The sequence below is a fragment of the Lontra canadensis genome, unplaced genomic scaffold (assembly GCF_010015895.1).
Source record: "Lontra canadensis isolate GAN:19392208 unplaced genomic scaffold, GSC_riverotter_1.0 scaffold8, whole genome shotgun sequence".
NCBI lineage: Eukaryota > Metazoa > Chordata > Mammalia > Carnivora > Mustelidae > Lontra > Lontra canadensis.
The window spans coordinates 7617222-7642023 of record NW_022631002.1 but is presented as its reverse complement, the minus strand read 5'-3'; the positions used below and the strand labels follow the sequence as shown (position 1 = coordinate 7642023).

Genomic DNA, 24802 nt, shown 5'->3' with positions numbered 1-24802 from the left:
CTGCAAGAGAGGGTCAAAGAGAAAAGTTTATTACAGTAAATGCCTTCATTAAGGGAAAACAAATTACTCAAATAAATAACCTAGCTTTATATCTCAAAAAATTAGAAAAATAACTAGTCAAGCCAAAACTTAGCAGAAAGTTGAAAATAATAAAGATTACAGCAGAAATAAATGAAAAAGATCTATAAAAGCAATAGAAAAAACCAAGAGTTGCTGTTTTGAAAAGATAAATGGAACCAACAAACCACTACCTAAACTAACCAAGAAAAACAAGAGGACTCAAATAAAATTATAAATGACAGAGGAGACACTACAACTGACACCACAGAAATACAAAGGATCAAAAAAGCTACGACGAACAATTATATGCCAACAGACTGGATAATCTCTAAGAAATGGATAAATTCCTACAAATGTACAATCCACCAAGACTGTACAAACTACCAAGACTGAAGCAAAAAGAAACAGAACATCTGAACAAAAAAAGTGTAAAGGCTAAACAGATTGCATAAACCTTCCCGACAAAGAAAAGCTGGGACAAGATGGCTTTACTGGTGAATTCTACCAGACATTTAAAGAGGAATTAATGCCCATCATCCCAAACTCATTTTATGAGGCCAGCATGAATCACCCTGACGGCAAAGCCATCTATAGATTCAAGACAATCCCTATCAAGATTCCAATGGCATTTTTCACAGAAATAGAAAAACAACCTACAATTTGTATGGAATCACAAAGACCCAAAATACCCAAAGCAATCTTGATGAAGAACAAAGGTGGAGGTATCATACGTACTAATTTCAAACATTACAAAGCTGTAGTAACCAAAATAGTATGGTACTGGCCAAAAACAGACACATAGACCAATAGAACAGAACCAAGAGCCTAGAAATAAACCCAAGCATAGATGGTCAACTAATATTTGACAAGGGAGCCAAGAATATACAGTGAGAAAAGGATAGTCTTTTCAATAAATGGTGCTGGGAAAACGGAATATCCACATGCAAGAGAATGAAATTGGACTCCTATTTTATACCATTCACAAAAACTGACTCAAAGTAGGTTAAAGACTTGAATGTAAGGCCTGAAACTATAAAACTTCTGGAAGAAAACAGGGAAAATGTTCCTTGATACTGGTCTTGGCAAAGATTATTTGAGATATGAAACTAAAAGTACAACCAATAAAAATAAGAAGAGACAAGTGGGACAACATCAAACTTAAAAGCTTCTCTACACCAAAAGAAATATCAACAAAATGAAGGGGCAGCCTATGGAGTTGCAGAAAATATACACAAGCCATATATCAGGCAAGGATTTCATATCCAAAATATATAAGGAACTCATATAACTTAATAGCAATAAAACAAATATCATGATTAACCAATTGGCCAAAGATTGGAATAGACATTTTTCTAAGGAAGACATATATACGTTCAAAAGGCACATGAAGAGATGCTGAATATCACTAACCATCAGTGAAATGCAAATCAAGACCACAATGAGATATCACCTTATACCTGTTAGAATGGCTACTATCCAAAAGATAAGAGATAAGTGTTGGCAAGAGTGTAAAGAGAAGGGAACCCTTGTGCACTGCTGATAGGAAAGTAAATTGGTACAGCCACTATGAAAAACAGTACGGAGATTCCTCAAAAAATTTAAAATAGAATTACCATATGATCTAAAAATCCCATCTCTGGGTATATATCCAACGGAAATGAAATCAGTTTCTCGATGTCTGCAACCAGTCATTGCAGCATTACTCACAATAGCCAAGATATATATGGAAACAACTTAAGTGTCCATCAAACGGATGAATAAAGAAAATGTGACACTCTCTCTCTCTCTCTCTCACACACACACACACACACACACACACACACACACTGGAATGTTATTCAGACATTAAAAAAAAAACACCCCAACAACAAAGAAGAAGGAGGAAATCCTGCCATTTGCCAAACATGAATGGACCACAACGGCATGATTTCATTTACATGTGGAACCTAAAATAGCTGAACTCAAAGAAACAAAGTAGAATGGTAGCTTCCAGGGACTAAGGGGTGGGGGAAATGAGTAAAAGGCTACCAAGAGCCAGTTATGAGATGAGTAAGTTCTGGGCATCGAATGTACAGCATGGTGACTATAGATAACAACACTACATTATATACTTGAAAGTTGCTCAGAGAACAGATCTGAAATGTTGTCAATGCACAAAAATAAATTGTATTTATGTAATGTGATGAAGGTGTTAACTAACTTTATTGTGGTAATCAGTTTGCAATATATGTGGATATCAAATCATCACATTATACTAAACCTTAAAATTACACAATGTTGTATGTCCATCATATCTCAATAAAGCTGGGGGAGAAAGAATGAGTGTGAATGTTTCTGAAAGGAAGACCCAGTGGAAAGGGGAATCTGGGTGGAATGAATCACGGGAGGGAACAGCTAGAGGCAGGAAGAAATGGCTGATCCAGGAGAGCTAGGAAAAACCCCCTTGGAGGTGAAACCTGGAGGAAAGATAAGGCTAGAAAGGGGTCAGCAAAAGAAATTTTCTGTAAAGGACAAGAGGGTAAATACTTTAGGGTTTGTTAGCCATATTTTCTATGTCTCAAAGCCTCCACTGCTACAGAAGTACAAAAGCATCCATATAAAATACATAAACAGATGAACACTGCTAGTTTCCAATAAAACTCTCTTTACAAAAACAGATGGCAGGTCAACTTTGGCCAGCAGGCCATAGTTTGCCAATAGCTGATCTAGTGGGGAAAAAAAATTAACAAATCATGTTGGGATCGAAATGGCTTAATAAATCATTAATTCTATAAGCATTAGGGAGCCATTGAAAATACGAAGGGGACCGATACTCATCATTTTACATTTTGAGGCAATACCAAGAAGTTTTCATTATATCCTGTTCTTCTCTTTTAAAAGCTAATAAAAAGCAATTATCAGTACTTATCAGATGGTTACTTGATTCCCAGGCCTTCCTTTACAACATTTCATTGAATACAGCAGCCCCAGAGCAAGATCTAATGTTTACCCTTCATTGTATTCTCCATGGGCTTGGTGTGGAAAAATCAGCCTTTCCTATTTCTTGCACAACCAGAGTTGGCTTCAGCAGTGCACCAGTTGATCAATGGCTCAAAGGCTTGTGAATATCAGGCTTCCTAACATTCACAAGGCATTTGGGTAGATGCAACGAGCACCCACGAACACCCTAGGAATGGAGCAACTGGAGAGGACGTGGCAATCGGTTGGGAATCAGCTGAAATGAGGCAAGGGAAGGGAGATACACTGAGCACTGGTTAACCACTTGCCTGAGCCCTCCAGTGGCATAGTCTACTGTTGATGGCACTCATGTAGTTTCTAGATTTGGGCTATTACAAAAAGTACCCCTGTGAGCACTGTACTGTATGTCTCTCAGTGTGTTCACTGAGAGAAACACTGAAGTGTTTCTTCATATTTGTTTTATCCCAGAAAGTCTGCATGTCTATGTCAGACACTTGCCCAGTTATTAATAAAATAGATGTATTATGTTTCATCTGGCTGTATACATCCTTAAACAGAACTCTTGAGGGCACAAGTAGTGAATCATGGACCTAAATGTCAATGAGGCAGAAGTAGAGGGGAAGTTCAGAATGGCACAGCATTACACATTAATAAGGAGGTGGGCAAGATTCAGGGAAAATTTACCTCTGACCTGGGTCAGAACCAACTCATTATTACTTTACTGTGCTTTGATTAACACTTAATATCATTCTGAATCACTCCCATTAAGCTATTCTTCTATGTTTCCCCTGCATAATGCCTTAAGTAGAAATAAATTGCAATATTAGTTAACAGCATTACATCATGTGAATTTTAAACACCACAACTTGGGGGAAATAAAGCTTTATTAGGAGTGGAGTTATAAATCTACATTAGACAAAGCTGCAGATATTTTTGGAAAGAATTGGCTATTTGAGCTACTGAAAGCAAACTGGTTTCTTTGAATTCCCCTAATGCTGCTGTGGCTTTCCCTGATGCTACTGCCAATATTTCAGGGCATTTTCTATGACATAAAGCAAGGGTACTGTTGAACTTGGCTCCTGAAGTTAGGAAGAGGGGAGATGGTGGGAGCAGGAGGTGGTTTTGGAGCTTGATTAAGTTGAATTTAAAGTAAACCACAACATTCAGAAGTAAAGAGATTCTTGATCAAAGGCAATCTGAGCTGAATTTGGAGAAAGCAGCTAAATGTATTTTGTTCCATCCATTCTTTAAAAGCTTCAGTGTTACAGTCTAGATCACTGAATATTCTCAGTGTAAGGACAGCAAAAGTTTTATTCATTTACCACTAAGTAGGTTCTTAAAATAGCAAAAACTTGAACTTCAGAGTCAAACCTTGATTAAACTTTGATATCTAATTTGTGACCTTGGATAAGTGTCTTGACTTTTCTGAGCAGGATGACCATGTACAGTTGTATAGGTTGTTAATTACAAAAAAAAAAAAATTCCCTACCTGAGGGATCATGACTGAAATCCTGCTTGTGCCTCACTAGCCAACACATGGAGCTGTGTTTTCCAGAGGTTTCATTTACACAAATTCAATCTATAAGCCTGTGGTGGCCCTAACGCTGAGCCTCAGTTTCCCCACCTCTAAAATAGAGACAGGATATTGAACTTCACAGAATTACTGTAGGAATTTTTCAAAATATCACAAGAGTGAAGAGTGCAGCACACTGCCCGATGTACTACACACACACACACACACACACACACACACACACACACAATTTTGGATAGTTTTTGCCTTCACTGTGTAAGTGCCTATTGTATGCAGTTCTTATCCTGAGTTCCAGTACATAGAGTATAAGACAAAGGAGCTATTTCCTTTGGAGGGTGGGGGGGGGAGTAAAATATGTAGGAAGCTTTTCTCTTTACAGATCCATTCATAAACGTTCATAAAGGTGGCCTCTTCTTGGGTTGTTGTTTTCGTTATAAAATCAATACAGTGGCTATCACAGGAATTTTAGGAACTAGAAAAGTATCACTTAGCACATTGCCCATTATTATCATTATCTGTGGATGTGATGATTACTGTCATATGGCAATGCTTAACAGAAAATTCTTGTAAATCAGGACACAAATGATTATGGAAAGTGGTCTTGTGATCCTACTGAGAAAGATAATGCTTAAAAATAAGAACTGAGTCTGGCTCTCACCAAAAGATGAAATTGACTGTTTTAGGTCAATTTCTATTCAATGGATTGGGTCCTAAATATTCAATCTGATCCCATTATGATCACTGAACCATTACAACCACTGATGATGAAACAACCATTTCAGCTCAACTATTCAAGCTACTAATCTATTTTTTGCCACTTGACAATTGGACTAACTAATGTGATTAAAATATGGTTGAGTTAGTGGCAGCATAGAGATACCATCTATGATGGAGCAAAGAGGAAAAACAATCTAGAATGTGGATATGCCAGACAGGACAAAAATGGACTGTGCCTGAGGCTTGAGTCTAGGTAGAAGCTTTGCTTTATATTAGCACAGGAAAAAACTGTGTAGGGGAGCAATTCACTAACCAATAAGGAAGTCCCCAAAGGTCCACCAAACAGGTGCCCTTACTGGTTCAGTCTGGAATGACCCCCACACTAAAACAAGAGAGGTGGTCAGGACCTGGAAAATGGAGCTCAGATCTGAAACCAGAAATATGGGAACTCTGTGCATTTAGTCACAGATACTAGGTGAAAGATGTCATGAAGACTAGCTTAGACACAAAGACCAAGAGAAAGCACAAGGGACTAGCACATCAGCAAGGAGTGATTTGTTTCTATTCTAAGTTTGCATCTGTTGAGTGTTCATAACATCTGCCCTAAGATTGATTTTGTGATCACCCATGATTGATGGGGGAAAGTTTAGATGAGAAGGTTTAAAGGGAATGAAATAAGCCATTTAAAATGAGTAACATAACCCAACACAGACAGAATTGAGGTGTGAGTGAGTGTAGTAGATGGGAATAGAAAATAATTTATAAATAAGTTCAATGAACACAGACACATGTTTGTGTGTCACATAATGTCATAACAACGGCAATATCACCTACTTTACACCAAGCTTTTCCACATATTTAAATGTGTGGGATTTAAATTATTCAAACTTGTTTAATTTCACTCATTTTATAATTAAAGAGTTGAGCTTTTCAGATAAAATTCCAAACATTAGAAACCATTGCTTCTTTAGAAGAACACATATGAAATGATAAACGAGGTTCCCCTCTGGGGGAGAAGAGTGAGATTGGCAGTTTTAGTCAAGGTGGCAAAGGAACTCTACCTGCCATCTTTAGTATTATCATTTTTGCAGTGAGAATTTATTCAGGACATACATTTCTAATAACAATTTTTTTTAAAAAAACAACTGTTGTATTTATTTCTAAAATTCTTTTATATTAAGATGTAGTAAAATTGTGTGTGTGTGTGTGTGTGTGTGTGTGCATGTGTGTAATTCTATCATTTTTAACCCATGTATAGATTCACATAACTCCTACCACAATCAAGATATAGAACGGGTCCATCATCCCTCAAAATAACTCTTGTGCTCTCACTTTGTAGCCACCCCCATCCTTAATACCTGCCAACCACTATAGTTTTGTCTTTTTGGAAATGTCATATGAATGAGCTATATACTATAGCCTTTTGGCTTTAGGCTGGCTTTTTAACCTAGTACAATGTCTTTGAGATTCGTCTAAGTTATTGTATGTATTGATAGTTCATTCTTTTTTCCTGCTGAGAATATGGTTTTGGGTGGATGGATGGATGCCCCACACTGAGTTTATGCATTCATCCCCTAAAAACCATGCACACTGTTTCCCATATTTACCAGTTATGCTCATAAGTATTCATGAGCAGGTTTCTGTGTGAACATAAGTTTTCACTTCTCTAGAGTAAATACCCAGGAGTAGGATTGCTGTATCATATGGCAAGTATATATTAACTTTATGAACAACTACCAAATTGTTTTCCAAAGAGGATGTACCACATAGACTCCTGCAAACAACACAAGAGCATTCCAGTTGCTCCACATCCTCGCCATCACTTGCTATTGTTGGTATTTTTTTGACACTCTAATAAGTATGCAACAGTATCTCAACATAGTTTAGTTTGCATTTAATTAATGGTTAATCATTGAACATCTTTTCATGTGCTAATTTACTTTCTCTTTGGTGAAATATCTATTTAAATCTTTGGACTTTTCTAAACAAAAATTAGGTTATTTGCTTTATTTAGTACAGAGTTCCTTATATACCATGGATGTAGGTCCTCTGTTGGAAATGCAATTTACAAATATCCTTCCCTAAACTGTACCTTCTCTATTTCTTTTTTAACAGTGTCTTCCACAGAGCAAACATTTAAAATTTTGATTTTATTAAATAACTGTTTTTTAGTGAACTATGCTTTTGAAATATTGAAGAACTCTTTTCATAGTCCCAGGTGATAAATATTTTCTCCTAAGAATTACTGTTTCATACTTTACCTTTACATGTATTATATGAGTTAATTTTTTTATACAATGTTAAGTATAGGTTGATGTTCTTTTATATACATACATACATAAAAGTCCACTTTTCCAGTACCACTTATTATAAAGAATATTCTTGCTCCATTGAATTCTTTTTTCCTCTTTCAAAACTCAAATCTCCATGTTGGTGTAGGTCCACTTCCCAAATCTTCCTTCAGGTCTGGATGCCTCTCTATTAAACTAACACCACATGCCTTGAAGACTGCAGAAACAGTAACTCATACTATTGGGTAGAGTGATTTCTCCACCTTCATTTTTCTTTGATAAAACCATTTTGTTTACTCCAGTTCCTTTGTCTTTCCATACAATTTTTAGAATACGTTTTTCTGGATATTAAAAAAAAATGAGATGTTGATGGGAACTGCATTAAATCTATTGATGAATTTGGGGAGCATGGACATTTTACCATATTGAGTCTCCCCATGTGTGATCATGGCATATCACTCTATTTATTTAGGTCTTCTTTTATTTCTTATATAGCATATTGTAGCTTTCAGCATATAGATCCTGTAGGTGACTTTGTCTAAGTATTTCTTCTTTGGATCTGTTGCAGAAGGTATATTGTTTTTGTTTTTGTTTCAAGTCTTCATCACCAGTATACAGAAATACAACTGATTTTGGTATGTGAACTCTGTATCCCTTAATTTTCCTAAACTAACTCTTTAGTACTACAATTGTTGTTGCTGTTACTTGTAGATTCATTAGGATTTTCAAAAAATTTAATCCTAGTTTCGGTGAATTAGGACAATTTTATTTCTTCCTTTCTACCCCATGTAAATTCTATTTCCTTTGCTTGCCTTATTATCCTTGCTAGAACTCCCACAAAAATGTTAAATAACAGTGCTAAGAGTATATTTCTTTTCCTTATTCCAAATCTCAGGGGGAGGACATTCAGCCTTTCATCATTGTGATGCTATTAGACAGCATGAAACTTCACCAGACTATAGCATACTTCTGCTTTCAACCATTAAGCACATTTTCAAAACTTAGAGGGGAAGGAGTCAGGATTTTATTTACTCAGCTATTTATCATTTTTTTTTATTACTCAGCTATTTATCATTTTAATTTCCCTTTCTTTGTTTCTTGGATGATCCAGCTTTCTGCCTGGTATTGCTTTCCTCTGACCAGAGCAGTTCCTTTAAGCCACTCTTTGAGAGCAGGTGTAATGGCAATAATTCTGATTTTCTTTAATCTCGGAATGCTCTGGTGGCCAACTGACCTTGTTTGCCTGGTTTTAGCACTAGAAGTCCTAAATACTGAGAAGTCCCTCAGTCCTAGAGAAACCAGGATTTTTTTTCTCCTTGAGGTCTCTAAATTGTACCTTTAATCCTAGAGGACATCTTCACTGGCTATAGAATCCAGAGGTGATACTTCATTTCTTTCAATGCTTGAAAAGCACTGTATCATTTCTTCTAGCCTCTCTGATTTCTAGACAGAAAACCACATCATTAAAATTGCTATTTGCCTCTAAGTAATGTGTAAAGATTTTGTTCTTTGTCTTTAGATTTAAATAGTTTGATCATAATGCATCTGAGAGTATTTCACTTGGTTTATTCTGTCTGAAATTTACTGAGATTCATGAATTACAGATTGATGTCTTCTCCCAAGTCTGGGAAGTTTTTGGATGTTATGGCTTTAAATATATATATTATATACATATATATAATATATATATTTAAATAAATTATATATGTTAATTATTTAATCATTTAATATAATTAATTATATATTAAATTATATATAAATATATATTTATTATATATATTTATTATATTTTATTATATATTATATGGTATATAATATATAAAATATATATAAATATTTTGCAATTTTATATTTTATATATTTTTTTTTTATTTTTTTTCCCCTGCAGCACACTATATTTCCTTTCCTCTGGGACTCTCTAACACAAATATTAAACCTTTTGGTATTGTCCTTATAGGTCCCTCAGGCTTTTCCCAATTTCTTTCTTTCTTTCTCTATCCATTGTTCAGTTTGAATAATTTCTATTGATCCATCTTCAGGTTCATCTAGTGAATCTTTCCTTTTTTTAATCTCCAATCTGTTATGGACGACATTCGGTGAGGAGTTGTTTGGTTTGTTTTTCTACTCATTTATGTTTCCAAAATTTCCACTTTTTATATCTCTTCTCTGTACTTGGTGCAATGTCCTATTATTCTATTCTTTTCAAAAGTGTAAACTTTTGCTTCTTGGATCATGTTAATAACAGCTGTTTTAAAGACTTCATCAGATGAGTCCAATATCTGTGTCATTTTGGCATTGATATTTTACTGATCATTTTTTTCCCTCGTAAGTTGATATTTTCCTGGTTCTTTGTATGCCAGGTAATGTTGGATTGTGTCCTGAATATTTTGAGTTAGGTTAGGAGACACTGGATCTTATTTAAATGTTATGGGGGAATATTCACATTTTTGTTTTAAAAGGCAATCAACCCTGTTGGGTCAGGGTGTAAATTCTCCCCAGCCTTTTGTGGGCTGTGGTTTTAATTTCAGTCCCATTTTCAAAGCCCTGCAGGTCTCTGTGGATTTCTCCTACATGGGTCCCACCCTGTAGGCTGTCTGGAACCCAGGTGGTGGTCTGTTAGCTCAGTTCTTGTCTGGTATGCTCTTTGGGAACAGAAACACCCATGCTCAGTGTGGAAGGAGCTCAGGTCATACACAGCTTAGTGGGTTTACTTTAGAGGGCCAACCTCCTCTCTCTCCATAATCTCCCTGATACTTTCCACTTTCCTGAGGTTTCCTTTTCTGTACCCCCCCCACCCAGAAAGCTAGGTTCTTTGTTACTCTGCTCAGCTGCAGATTTCCCACACCTGCACGTTCATCTGGAACCAAGTGGTGGGAAGACAGCAGCAGAGAATAGTGGTAGGGATATACCACACCCTCATGTGATCAATTAAAGAGGAGGGTTCACCTTCCCCAAAGAGTTAGTGCCCCTGGTCCATTTTCATCATTAACACTACACTGTCACCAATATGCAATGATTACCTGGGTATTGGGGCTGGGGATAGTTGAGCTATTTTTCAAAACAGAGAATCTCCCCACTCTCTATGAGCTTTGGGAGTCTGCTTCCCTGCTCCTCAAGCCAGAAATAGATGGCTTCTATTGGAGCACTCTTTGCATGTACTGATGCCCACTTGTCTGTTCTTGTTTGGTCAAGTCAAGAGCTGACTTGAGTTCAGGCTGTGGAGTAGAGGAAGAAAAAATAGTAATAAACTCACCACGGGTTCAGTGACACTTTGAATTCTGATTTCTGTCCCACGTCTGCCAGCTACTGTTACTTTGAGAGTCTTCAAATAGCTTCTCCATGCAATTCTACTGAGCTTCTGCAGCTTCATTCAGTGGAAGAGACAGGATGGAGTATGTATATATCGTTTTACCTGGAATTGAAACCTACTGCACCTGTGCTTTCAGGTTTAGTCTTGGAGAGGGATATTGTCATGGACAGAACTTGGGTACTGAAGTCTGATTTGAGTCAGAAATTTTCTCTGATGCTTACTACTAGATGTGTAAACTTAGACCTGTCATTTGGGTTCCATAAGCCTCAAGTCCCCTCCTTGTTAAGCAAGGAGATGAAAGCATGTCACTAAGGGTGTTGTCTCACTCAGATAGGGAATGTGCAAAGTGCCTGACACAGAGCAGGTGCTTAATTACTATTCATATATTACTTTCTTTACCCTGTCTGCCTCCCTGATTCTGCTCTCCTGGAGCAACAATGGAAGTGGTATTTGGAGTGTGAGAAGCCATGTTCAAACTGATTTTGCAACACCCTGTGACTGGGAAGTGGTAGGGAGAGGAGAGGAAAGGTTAGTGACTGCTTAAGATTTAGGCGACTTTGAACATGAGAACCTGAGTACAAGAGTTTTAAAATCAGCATAAAGGTATCAAGGGAGAATTACAGGATGCTTGTGTTCTGTTAATATATCATTAGGAAGATTCCTATTAATATACAACCATAGCTATCGACATTTTATTATAAATGCTGAAGATATGACAGCAAGAAATCACAATATACATATTTAAAAGCCCAGTCTTATATTTTCAGCACTGGAAATAAAGTGGAATATAGTAGGAACTGATCAATCATTGAGTTGACTTAGAAAAGGCAACCATTCCTTTTGGGGTGGGGGGCACAGGGAGTGGCATATAATAACAAATGAAAATGTCCAAGTCCTGAAAATAGATTCTGCAGGGTTGAGAGGGAGTGCTAACCACTGGCAAGGCCTCCTCAGTTCAAGACCATTCAGGAAGCAATGCTATGGGCACTACTGTGTCTCCTGTTGAGGTAAACATCCAGCATTTTGTAAGGGATCCTCACTTTGAGAGTCAAAGGAGGGATTTGCTCTCTGCTTTCAAAAACAGCCAGGGCTGGACAACTGACTGGCCATTTACTTTCATTTTATAGCCTCCATAAATCAAGTGCCCTTTTTGTGTTGGCTCCCAGAACACTCAGATACAAATTTGTGGCTCACCTCTATCCAGGAAATGAGGACGCATGACAGGTACTTATAGACTTTGTGCGCCAACCTCAATGCCGGGTGTGTGTGTGTGTGTTTTCCATAAGCATACGTGTCACTCATCCTATTTGAGAAGACAGACTTTGGAAAGAACTAATGTCCTGACCTCTGGTTTCACTGCTCTGCGATCATTGCTCCTCTCAGCTGCCGAGATGGCTATGCTACAAAATCTGTCTGAGGCTGTCATGCTTCTGCTTGGAAAGTTTTCATTATCTCCCTGCTGTTCAAGACACTGGGAGACAGTAGGGTGTAGCAGCTTTGAGTGTGGAAGCTGCCTCAGCCAAGCTTCAAGTTCCAGAACACTGCTGTAGGCCTCAGAGAAGGGACTCAACCTCCCTGTGTCCCTTCCCTTTCTTTAAGTGAGTAGGAGCCAGTACCAACAAGCTTCTCACTTCTTCCTCCACGTGCCCTTCTAGCTCATGTCTCCCTGTGACAGCTCTCCACCACAGCCCAGCTACTCCTATTTTCCTGCTTCTCCTTCCCAACTTTGTTTGAGCCATTTCTACCAGAAACTCCTCTTCCACTCTACTCAAAACAATTCCACACATTCTTCAGTCTGAAATGATCTCTGAGTCTGAAATTCTTCCTTCCTCATTTTTCCTGTAGTATTTACCTTATTTATCGGATAAATAGTTGGTTAGTACCTACTATATACATAAGACTTTGAGTAAACTTTTGGAGAAATATTAAAAAATGAACACAGAAAGTTTCCTTGCTCCTAATACAGCTTATAGTCCAGGGGAAAAAGACACAAAATTGTTTAAGGTTTAGAGACTGTGAAAGAGCTGAAATGCCATTATGACGTACTGAGGGCTGCAGGAGCCCAGGATGGCTCTTCTCATGCTTCTTAAGAACTAGTTGACATTCCTAAATTTCTTGTTAACTGTGTGTGTTTCTTATTTCCTTTGAAGAAGATGGGGGTTGGGGCATGGGGGATGATCCTGATGATAGTACATTCAGTGGCATTTTGTACTTTAAAGCAGGTATTCTCCACCTTAGTGCATATTAGAAACACTTGCGGGAGCCTTTAAACATCCCAGTCCTCACCCCAACCTACTAAAGCAGAATCTCTTGATCAGAGCCCAGGCATCTGTATTTTTAAAGCTCCTCAACTAACGACAATATGCAACCAAGGTGAGAACCACTGCTTCCCATGCATCAGATCAATGTTTCCCTGATTATTCTGTTGGCAACCATCACCAGCAAAGACATTGACAACATAAATTAAGGTCCTGGGCTCCAAAGACACTGCATCAGAATTTCTCAGGGAGAGACGGAAAGCTGCATTTTTAGTAAGCATCCCAGGTAAACCTTATCATTAAGAAGCTTGGAGAAAAAAAAAAAAGCTGGGCTGTGTCGCTTTATTTCTATAGCAGTGTTTTATTTATGGACTACTATGTACTAATACTCTCACTGCTTTATAGGTGAGGAAAGTCAGGGGCAGAAAAGTTAAGGCACTAGCCCAAGGTCTTACAGAGCCAGGACTCGAACGCAGGCAGTCAGATATCACAATCCACATCCTTCTGGATTGGGCTGGGATACGCTGAGAAGGGCAGAGTTCAAGTGGAAAGGACTGGCACCTTTCAGGAGCAGGAACCACCTCTTCTGCATTCCAGCCTTCCTCATGCCTAACAGAGCATCTGAGACTTATTTAATGTTGGCTGAATAAACTAAAGAAGAAGTTAGTGAAGTATGAGCCAGTGAACCTTTTCTGGAAATACTGACCCAGCTGCAGGTCAAATCATTTATCATTTGGACAGAAGGACATGGTATATGGTTTCTCCATTCAGGCCTCTGAAGCATCCATCATCTTGCTGTGTGACTTGAGGCCAACATTTAGCTTGTCTCAGCCTGGAATCTATAGAATCGGAGAAATGCCATTCATCCATTTCTTTGGGTAACATTTTGGAAATCTCGAGTTGTATGCAGACACCAAACAATGACACAAATGTGTGCCAAAGGCAGGCTGTGCTTCAGACTCCCCCACACATGTGCACCACTCATTGCTAAATTGCTCATTAGGAGCATTGTTGCAAAACCAGCGCAGCTCTCCCACCCTATGATTTCCGCAAGTTCTAGAGAACATCTTGTAACCGATCATTGAGTTTCATTTGCCGTCTATCTGCACCGTCTGGGAGGCTTCTTGGGAGGAGGTGCAGATGAGCAGAACTTTGAAATGTGCTGAGAAGCAAAGGTCCAGAGATTCAGACTCAAATCTCCAGTGGGTTAATGTTGGGTGGGCATGTCACCTCACAGATCTGAGTGTGTTCATCTGTAAAATCCAAAGGCTAGTGATCTCCTGAGTTTCTGTGAGAATCAAATATGATGATATTTGTAAAGCACCTAACAATGCTGATGGATAGTAAAAGTGAGATAAGCAGCCGCCATTGTCATGTATCAGGACCACTTTATTGTTGATACAAAAAGAATCTGGATCATCTGGATTTTTCTCAGGGAAATCAATATTTTCTCAGTGTTGCTGGGAGAGGACCTTCTACCAATTCAAGACCACCACCACATAGTTTCACACAGAACTCAAAAGAACAGGATTTCCCAGCTTCTGTGTATGTGGGATCATGGTTGTGTTGGGTGGGACGATGGTTGTGTTGAGTGACTGTCAGCAAAAATATAACCCAAGAATGAAATACAACGAAGGGAAGCTATTTCCATCTTTCATGTTTCAAACCCTTCAGTGGTATTCCACTGCACACAGAGTAAAATTTGAATCCAAAGTGCCCTGCCTTTAGCTCCTGCCTGCCTTTCTCCCCTTGACTCATCAGGATATGGGGTACATGGGGCTTCCTCATGTTTTCCATTCCTACTTTCATTCCCATCACAGATCTTGTTTTTGTTCCTCTCTCTTCCATCCACACAAATGATGGATTTTTTCACATCCTTCAACTTTTCTGAAAGTTTCCGCAAGCTACAGCTGTTATCACTATCCCAAAGTTTTATCTTACCCTTCTCCTGGTTTGACCAAACACTCTAACTTGAAGCTTTGTTCTTCACAACACATATTGTTTTATACTATTATCTTCTGTGGATGAGTTTACAATTTTCTCCTCTTACTAGAATATAATGACAATGAGGCAAGAACTACCCGTGGCTTATTTACTATATCTCCAGAACCCAGTGAGCTTTCTAGCCCATCATAGGTGCTCAATAATATTTTCTGAATGAATGAATAAGTGTTAATGCCTCTGGCACACATGACATATGCTTTCCCAGTCTTTTTAAAAAATAAATATTTGCTTCAGATAGGCACAATTAAAGAAAAAGATAGCCCCATTCATTACTCATTTATCGCATTTTCACTAGCAGCCACATTAAAATAATAGCATCTCAGCAGCACAGTGGTGGAGACACCACCAGTCCTTCCCTCAGATACTCATAGAATAGAGGAGGAGGCAGGTACGAATCAGTGTTACTGAACCTATATCTCAGGCAGTGCCCTGAATGGCTTCCATGGATTAACTCTGTAAAGTATTTCAAATAGCCTATGAAAAGAGTACCACTATAATCTTCATTTTGCTAAGGGGAACACATTTAGCAATTTGATGGAGATGTGACAGCCAGCAGAACAGCCAGCTTTAGAATCCAGCAATCCAACCTTAAATCCCTCCCTCTGAAACTCTCCACACTGTACTGCTGCTCAGTCTGAGGGGTACACAGGCTACTGGGAGAGTAGGGATGACTCCTCAAGGGAATCAATAAAAGCATCAGAGAGTTCCTGATGCTGGGTGTGCAGGTGTCCATAAAGATGGCCCTTTAAGGGCTCCTCTCAACCCCATGAACATATCCACTGTTTACATCAAGAGGTGGATGTGTCTCCCCTTCCCTAGAATCTGGGCTGGGCAGCATCTTGCTGTGATCAATGCAGTGTGATAGAGTGATGTGTGAATTTTAGAATCTAGTCCTCAAGAAGCCTGGGAGTTTCCATGTTCCTTTTCTTAGGATCCAGCTGCCACATAAAAAAGCTCACACTTAGACTCCCAGATAACTCCCAGATGAGTAAGTCACATGACAGCAACATCACCAGGAACACAGATCAGCCACCCAACCCAACCTTGCTGAAACTACACAAGTATGAGCCAAGGCATGGGTTTGTATCAAGTCACTGTATTTTAGGATGGTTTATTATATGGCAACAGGTAACTGAAACTTTGAGAAAGTTTCTGACTCACCCAAACTCTGTTAAAACCGAGACCTTAGAGGGGTGTCAGGGTGGCTCAGTCCATTTTGCATCTGTCTTTGGCTCAGGTCATGATCTCAGGTTCCTGGGATCAGGCTAGTGTCAGGCTCTCCTCCCACCTCACTTGTGCTCTCTCTCTCTCGTTCTCCCTCTCTCTCAAATAAACAAACAAAATCTTAAAAAAAAAAAAAAGAAAAAGAAAACAGAGACCTTGTGCTTTGGAATAAAGGTTGGTAATACAAGTATGGAATGTTACATTTGGTACCTACATTTCACTGGAGACTGTCTTAGAGGCAAGTTTTGTCTTAGAGGTGAGTGTAGTCTATAGTGTGGTCCTTTTTTTTTTTTTCTTTTTCTTTTTTAAGCTCCTCTCCTTCCTCCCACATGCATGTTACTCGGAAGGGTTTGTGCTGAGGAATATAGCCATGCTGGTCTATGAAATTGAATGATGTTCGTACAGAACTGGTTGTGCCCATAGAACTGATGACGGTTGGTTGGACCAACCAAGATGATTAAGAGGCTTTTAAAAGGAGGACATATTCTTTCTTTCTTTTAGATTATGTAACTCTCAGATCAAATTCTGATCATTCTCCAGGTAAGGAAAAACAGCTGATACCCTAGTTATACAATCACTGTACTATACTATATGATAACCAATATATAATGCACATTACTGTGGGGATTATATTAACGCTCATTTCAGGGAGGAATAGAATGTACATTAGACTTCTCAACCAGAAGCAGAGCTCCTAGTACTTACAAGACTTTAAATATCAGCCCTAACAGCTACCTCACCTAATCTTCCCGTAAAAACCAAATGGTTCAAAAATTATGCTAAATTGGGGCGCCTGGGTGGCTCAGTGGGTTAAGCCGCTGCCTTTGGCTCAGGTTGTGATCTCAGGGTCCTGGGATCAAGTCCCACGTTGGGTTCTCTGCTCAGCGGAGAGTCTGCTTCCCTCTCACTCTCTCTGCCTGCCTCTCTGCCTACTTGTGATCTCTGCCTGTCAAATAAATAAACAAATAAAATCTTTTTTAAAAATTATGCTAAATTATCCTCATTGGTTAAACTAATTCAGAATTATAAACCAGAACTTGGAAATCTTTAGCATGTGGATCTGGCAAATTCATATCAAGTTCAGCGTAATCCCCATTACACAGAAATACCAATTGGGTAAACTCAAATTTACATTTAATTCCTACATGATATTACATCCATAGCCCCCCCACCCTTGGCTACTTCCCAGTTCAGGTGGCTAAGTGATACTTCTGATCAATGAAACGAAAGTGGAAAAGTCTGCAGGATGGGACTTCAGGGGAGCTGTGATTTTGGCGATACCAAGGACACACTCTGGGAGTGTGACTCTCACTGCTTTGCCCTTCACTTTTTTTTTTTTTTTTTTTTTTTCATTCTGGAACGTTTACAGGATCATAGTGAGGAGAGAGAAAGAAAGGGTGCTAAGTAGTTCTTGGCACATTCTACCCTGAAAGGCTTACCACTAGACTTCTGTTATGTTGGACAGATAAACTTGTCATCATTTCAAGTCCAGAAAGAATGTTTTCTAATGATACACACGCTTTCTTTTTTTTTTTTAATTTTCTTTTTTTTTTTTTTACTTCTTTTCAGCATAACAGAATTCATTGTTTTTGCACCACACCCAGTGCTCCATGCAATACGTGCCCTCCCCAATACCCACCACCTGGATCCCCCAACCTCCCACGCTTTCTTGATTTCCTAACCTGCAAAATGGTAATGGAGGGTCCTGCTCCACAGAGATTTTTGTGAGGCCTGAATGTGATGATAGCAAGGAAAAAATAAATAGCTAAAAGAAATGCAGGCTGTTGGCATTATGCTCCTAGATACAATATTAAGGACTGCTCTCATTTTTATGTTTTGTTTCAGCCCCTTGTTATTCTGACTACCTTCCCAAATATTTGGCACTTATTTCAACTTAGTTCAGAGTAGGAGTGTAGAAAGCACGTTTTGATGAAGAAAGGGAAGAAAAGATCTGTTATCAATTTTTTAAATCTAATGTGACTTCTGATTTTTCCAATCTTTTTGTTAATACCTAGCTTTTATTGTTGATATGTGTGTGTGTACACACATATGTATATTTTCACATATAGGCATATATGTGTGTATATTTATACTTACATACGCACACACACTATGAGGAAACAGCACATATTATGTAGCTCGAGTCACCAACAGCAATTCTAAAATGTGTGCTCTTTCAGCTTCTTTGGGGATGTGTTGAAGCCTGTTGTCAAATTCACATTCTATGGTCACTTCATTGAACGTCAGTAATAATCTTTATTTCTAAAACATTTTAAGTAACTGAAGTCCTACAGCTTGGCTATCTGAAGCACAGTTTGACAGTACGTGGACTGAGTGATGAGCTGACCAATGAAGACATTTGTTTGTTTTATTTTTAACAGCAAATGGGAAATCAGCTTATGCCATAAACTTGGCTTTAGGGAGATTATTTCATTAGATTTCAGGGTAACGTTATTAGCAGGCAGAAAATTCCTTTCCGCTTCTGAACAGTCTTAATCCAACTCTGGGACTGCAATACATTCCTAAGGTATTTTTCATTGTTCTCAATACACTGAGAACGTTGACTTCAGCTTGTAAAGCCATAAAATATTTGCAGTTATTTTCAAGTAACAATACCAGAAAGCCTGCATCATGCTGGGTCAATTCTTGTTTTGTTTTATTTTATTTGGTTTCATTTTGTTTTTCCCAGAAAGTGGAGATAAATCCAAGCTTCAGCTCCAGGAGATGATACACAACATGCCCTCATATTCGTTTAGCACTGTATGTGGAAGATTCAAGGGAGGTCTTCTGAGAAATCGAGCCACATGCCCTTCAAGGACCCAGTAAAACATCCAACAGGGCAGTCTACGAGCCAGCTGCCTCCCTGGGGATCATTAGCCTCAACCATTTCCAAGGGAAACCAAGAGCCCAGTGTCACTTGGACAAGTTCCCTGTCCCTGAATTCAATTACTGCCCTGGCCAACCAGAAAGCCAATTATTGGTCACATTTTGTATTCCCAGAGTTCAAGGCATTTTGATAATTCTCAAAGGAAAAATCAGATTTTTTTTTTTCAAAATACAAATATCCTTGGTGGAATTTCTGAGACCAACTGTATTTTGGGTCACAATGTCAGAATGCCCCCTTGGACCCACTGTTATCATTTTCTTTTGGTTTCCTGTTCCAGGAAGCCTGCTCCCTAGATTATTTTGATTAAGCCCAGTTTGGGGAACCAGATTCTTAGCACATTCTCTGCCATATTTTATGATAAATCTCGTTCAATTTCCCATGTAGGGTGGCAAGCTTTATTGCTTAACAAACATTGCATCTACTCGGCCATAATTTATATCTGAATGGGTTTATTATAGGCGTTGCATTTCATTCATTGTGCAGCTAATTCCATAACATGCTGCCTGCTCTCTGTATGGCTGTTTGGCCATTATCAGCTTCCAAGACAATTGAATCTTTCCCTTGCAGTTTCACGAAATGGTTTATGAATATGTAATACAAACTGTGTTAACAAGGCAAATATACTTCATTTCTTTTATGGCTATTTCCAGGCTGTGGCTGGGAAGAAGAGGCATAACAATGTGTCTCACTTAGAGGATGTTGTGCCCTTAATATAGAAATGCACTCCCCTTAGCAGTTCTCTTTGAAGGCCTGTATTGTCTTTGAGCGAGCCATGTGCTGTTGTGCAGTTCTGTGTGAAATGAGCCCCAGTCGACCTCCCATGGATTCAATTATCTTCTCTACACGGATGGCACGCTCTTCTCCTTGCTTCCCCCAAGCTCGCTCTCCTAGTGTGGTCCTACGTGGTATTCTGACTACAAAATAGCTCCATTTGGGCGCCCTGCCATCATGGTGGGAACAGAATTGCTCATTTTCTGCATATGGCTCTTTCCTTTCCATACCTTTCCCCTTGACTTTCATACCCAAGGACAGCTCTAGAGGAAGAGCTTGTCCATCTGAGTAGAAGATACTCTGATCAGGCTCCAGTCAAGAGAGAGAGAGCTCACCTGGCCAGCAGGTGTTTATAGTTCCAAAGTGACTCTACCTGGATCTTAACAACATCCAAAGACCATTTTAATTCAGAGATTTATAAAGAGTATGACACGTACCCTTTATTGAACACTCACTATGCCAGACATGTTATGTTACAATATCTCTTTTGTAGTAGCTACGACTCCTACTCACAAAAGTGAGGAAACTGAAGCTCCATGAATTTAAGCAACTTATTTTAGGTTATGCTTCTAATGAAGGGTCAAAATGAGGTAGAAACTTCCCAATATCTGAGTTCTAAAATCCATGGTTACATCCTACATAGATGTCCAATCTGTCCATCCATGCCCATGTCCACTGCCTCCATCTTAAGATGAACTACCATCAAATCCCACCCAGAAAACTGGGAAGTTTCTTCCTACCTGCTCTCTCACCTACACTCTTGCCTCCCTCCCTACTTCATGCTCCCCTCTGCAGTTGTGGTGTTTCTTCTAAGCAGCACTGTCCAACAGAACTTTTTGCAATGCTGGAAGTGTTCTAGATCTATTCTGTTTGATGTGGTAGCTACCAGCCACATGTGGCTACTGAGTACTTACAATGTTCTGGTGTGACATAGAAGCTGAATTTCAAAAATTATGTTTTATTTATTTAAATTCACATAACCACACATAGCTAGAGGCTACTGAACTAGACAGGACAGATCTAAAATATAAATCTGACCAAATCTCCCTGCAGCTTAACACCATTTAAAACATTCCCATTTCCCTTAAGAACCCAAAACCCTGACTCAGTTTACAAAGACTCACACAGCTCAGCTCCTATAGGAGGTTTCCACCCTGAGTTTGCATCATTTCCAACTCATGCTCTGTATAGCAGGCCTAGAGCTGTAGAGCTCTGTAGAGCTGCCTAAAGTCAAGGTGTCACCAGGATCACATTCCTTTTTTGAAGTTCCAGGGAAGAGTCTGTTTCCTCACCTTTTCTAACGTCTAGAGGCCACCTGCGTCCCTTGCCTCATGGCCCCTTTGTCCACCTTCAAAGCCTTCTGATTCTTCTGCCTCCCTCCTCCATATGAAGGACCTTTATGATTACACTGGGCCTACCTGGATAATCCAGGCTAATCTCATCTCAAGATCCTTCACATCTACTAAGTCTCTTCTGCCATGTGAGGTATTCATAGCTTCCAGGAATAGGACATGGACATCTTTGGGAGTGGGCACTTTTCTGTCCACCACCCTCCCCAACTAGATTGTAAGCTCTGTGATAGCAAGGACTGCTCATCATTGTCAAGAACAGTATCTGGCATATTGGTGGAGTGTGTGTGTGTGTGTGTGTGTGTGTGTGTGTGTGTGTTTTGAATGAACAAATAATGTAATTCCTCTATCAGAAAAAGTTATCTTGTAGAAAAATCTATTTGACACTTATAAAGTATTTGTTTAGGCTGTATATTTTTGGAAACCACAGTTGTGACTCATGTCACACCAGGTAGAAGCAGGGATGGAACTGCTGATACCACCTAGCCTTCCTGTTTCGTTAGGTATTGTCAATGTGCCTGCCTTGACTGTGGCCTGTCTTCTCCCATTCCACCAGGCTTGTTAGGCATCACCTCCTGCCCCCTATGACCAATAGCTTTTCATGTTGACCCGATTGTCTCCTTGAATTAGAGAAGAGATGTCAATTGAACAGAAATCCAGGTAAATCAAGACAAACATGTTGACAGAACCTACAGTATTTGCTCTGATTTCAGAGCAGCACTGTCAGCAAGCTGCTTACTTTTTCCCTGAAGAGTTGACTGGAGACAACACTCTAAAAGGCAGCCATGAGCCACAGCTGCCATTGGTCAACTCATGGGCTTGCATACACTGAATGTACACACACACACACACACACACACACACACACACACACACACACCTGTATAATCTATTTTTAAGGCATACAACAAAAATCTCATACTGCTAGTTGTGGCCTCAGTCACTGAATTTAAAATATATGTTTTTCCACAAACTGTACATAAGTCCAGAATATTTTTGGAGCTAGAGGGGTACTGAAATCACTGAATCCATTTTGCAAATGTCTCCGGCCCTTCACTGAAGATGAGGAAACTGAGGTCCAGAGCAGGGAATCGATTTGTGCCAGGCCTGCCAGTGCCCTGACACCTAGTTTAATGCTTTTAATGATCACACTTTCTAGAAACATTTATTAAGATTTTTTTCCCAATCGTTTCTTATATCCTCACCTTGCTGTGAATTTGGATCTGGAGTCCAAAAAAATCTGAATTAAAATCCTGGCTCTGTCCACTTCCTATGGATGTGATGCCATCCAAGTGAGCATCTTGGACCACTTTTTCTTCGTGTGTGGAAGAGGGAAGAGGACAGGAGCTTCCTCACATGGTTGTTGTAGGGATCAAACAGAAAATGTTTGTAAAAGTACCTTTCACGGTACTTGCCATCATACTGACTGAGTGCTCTGTTTCCCCTCCCTCGTACTCCCCCCACCTTTTTTTTTTAAGATTTTATTTATTTATTTGACAGACAGAGATCACAAGTAGGCAGAGAGGCAGGCAGAGAGAGAGGAGGAAGCAGGCTCCCTGCTGAGCAGAGAGCCCGATGCGGGGCTCGATCCCAGGACACTGGGATCATGACCTGAGCTGAAGGCAGAGGCTTTAACCCACTGAGCCACCCAGGTGGCCCCCTACTCCCCCTTTTATGTCTACTTTATGGAGATGTGCTGTTCTCTCAGTGAAGTTTCTACTGATTTGACCGGTACTTATCAAGTACAGCCATGAGCCAGATGCTATACCAGGGCCTGGGAGAGAAGGGTGAAGAAGGGTGACTCAGGAGGCACAGAGGAGGGGGCGCCACACCAGAGTGAAAGCCAGGAGGTGAAGCTCATGGCACCCAGGAGAGCTGCAGAGGCTAACTGGCTGACTCTCTGGTTGCAGGGTGTAGCTGAGGGATGAGATGGGAGAAGGGGTCAGGAGGACTCCAGAGGGCCAGGCCTGGAGAAGGGAAGGGTGTCCTCTGAGGCTTATTCACTCACACACCTTGAACCAGGTTGGGCCTTGAGGATCCAACAGGGGACAGACCAGACCAGTTCCCTGCTTCCACAGTCTTGTGTTGTAGCAGGGAGCTAGGTATGAAACATGGCCAGGCACAGAGGGTCCACAGAGCTCTGAGCAGATAAGAGTCACCAGACAATGAAGTGTGAGGCTCTGGGCCTGTGAAATCTCAGAGACATCACGGATTTCCAGCTGAGTCCAGCCCACCAGGCCACCCTGGGGCTTTACAAGGGTTTTCTCGACCCGGCCTCACTAGCCCTTACATCAGTGCTCACGAAGTCAGGAATGTAAGGTTTTCAATAAAAGTGCAGGCAATGGGCCCAGAGGGAGCCCAGCTCAAATGAGCTTTTATATTTTTATGTGGAATGTAATCACGTTTGGTCATGATTGAGGTTGCCCCGTTACTGCTATTAGAGCATTTATGGTTCTAAGGGGGATACGCGTCTTTGGCGATACATGCTTACAACTAAAAGCAACAGGGTATGCTGATTCTAGAAGTCACTGCAAAATCCTAAGGAAAGGGCTTACGAGCATTGCCTCTGGGAGCTTGGTTGAGAGGGCTGGTATTGTCCACAGGCCCAAGAGTGGCCAGACCCAGGAGGGCCCTCTCTGGAGGGATAATCCGGCCTGGCAATTTCACAGCCAGCTGCCCTGGCATGGCATCATGGAAGTTAGAACCGCCTGCCAACAGGTGTAGGTTTTACACATGCTCTGTCAGTGTCAGAACTCTACCAGGTGGTTTTTTCCCCACTAGCCCCACTTTCCAGGTGTGTAAGCAAAGCTCTGAGAGGTTACTGGCTCCCCAGGAGCACACAGTGTGTAAGTGAATGAACTTCCCAGGGCCCCATAGCAGATCACCAGGGACTGGTAGCTGAAAACAACAGAAATGTATTCACTCATAGTTCAGGTGGCCAGAAGTCTCAGATCAAAGTGTAGGCAGAGCTGGCCCTTCCGGAGGCTCTGAGGGAGACATGGCCTCATGGCATCGTCCTCGCTTCTGGTGGCCACTGGAAGTTTGGGCTGTTCCACAGCTTGGAGCTACTACATTTGTTCCTATCTCTGCCTCCACCTCCACATGGCCTCTTCTTCAGGTGTCTTGTGCCCTTGCCTCTACTGAAAAAGACACCTGCCATTGGGTTTAAAGCCCACCCTAAAGCCAGGGTGATATCGTCTCAAGATCCTCAACTATTTACATCTGGACTCTCTTTCCAAAAAAGACCACATTTTGAGTTTTTGTGTGGACATAAACATTTTGAGAATACCATTCGACCCAGCAATGTAAGTATTGGGGACAGTGGGGACAGGAACTGAACCAAGCCTGAGTGCAGAGCCACTCCCGCAGAAGATGTGTGGCCGTGTGTGTTCATTTGCTCACATCACCTCTGGCTTCCTGGCTTCCTGGCTTCCCACTG

The 24802-nt window shown here is 40.2% G+C and overlaps 1 long non-coding RNA gene across 1 annotated transcript in view; it reads right to left on the bottom strand.

The window, feature by feature from the left end:
- Positions 1-24802, bottom strand: part of LOC116865625 — a 160351-nt gene that overhangs the window by 104124 nt on the left and 31425 nt on the right. The gene's annotated exons all lie outside the window — the stretch shown is intronic.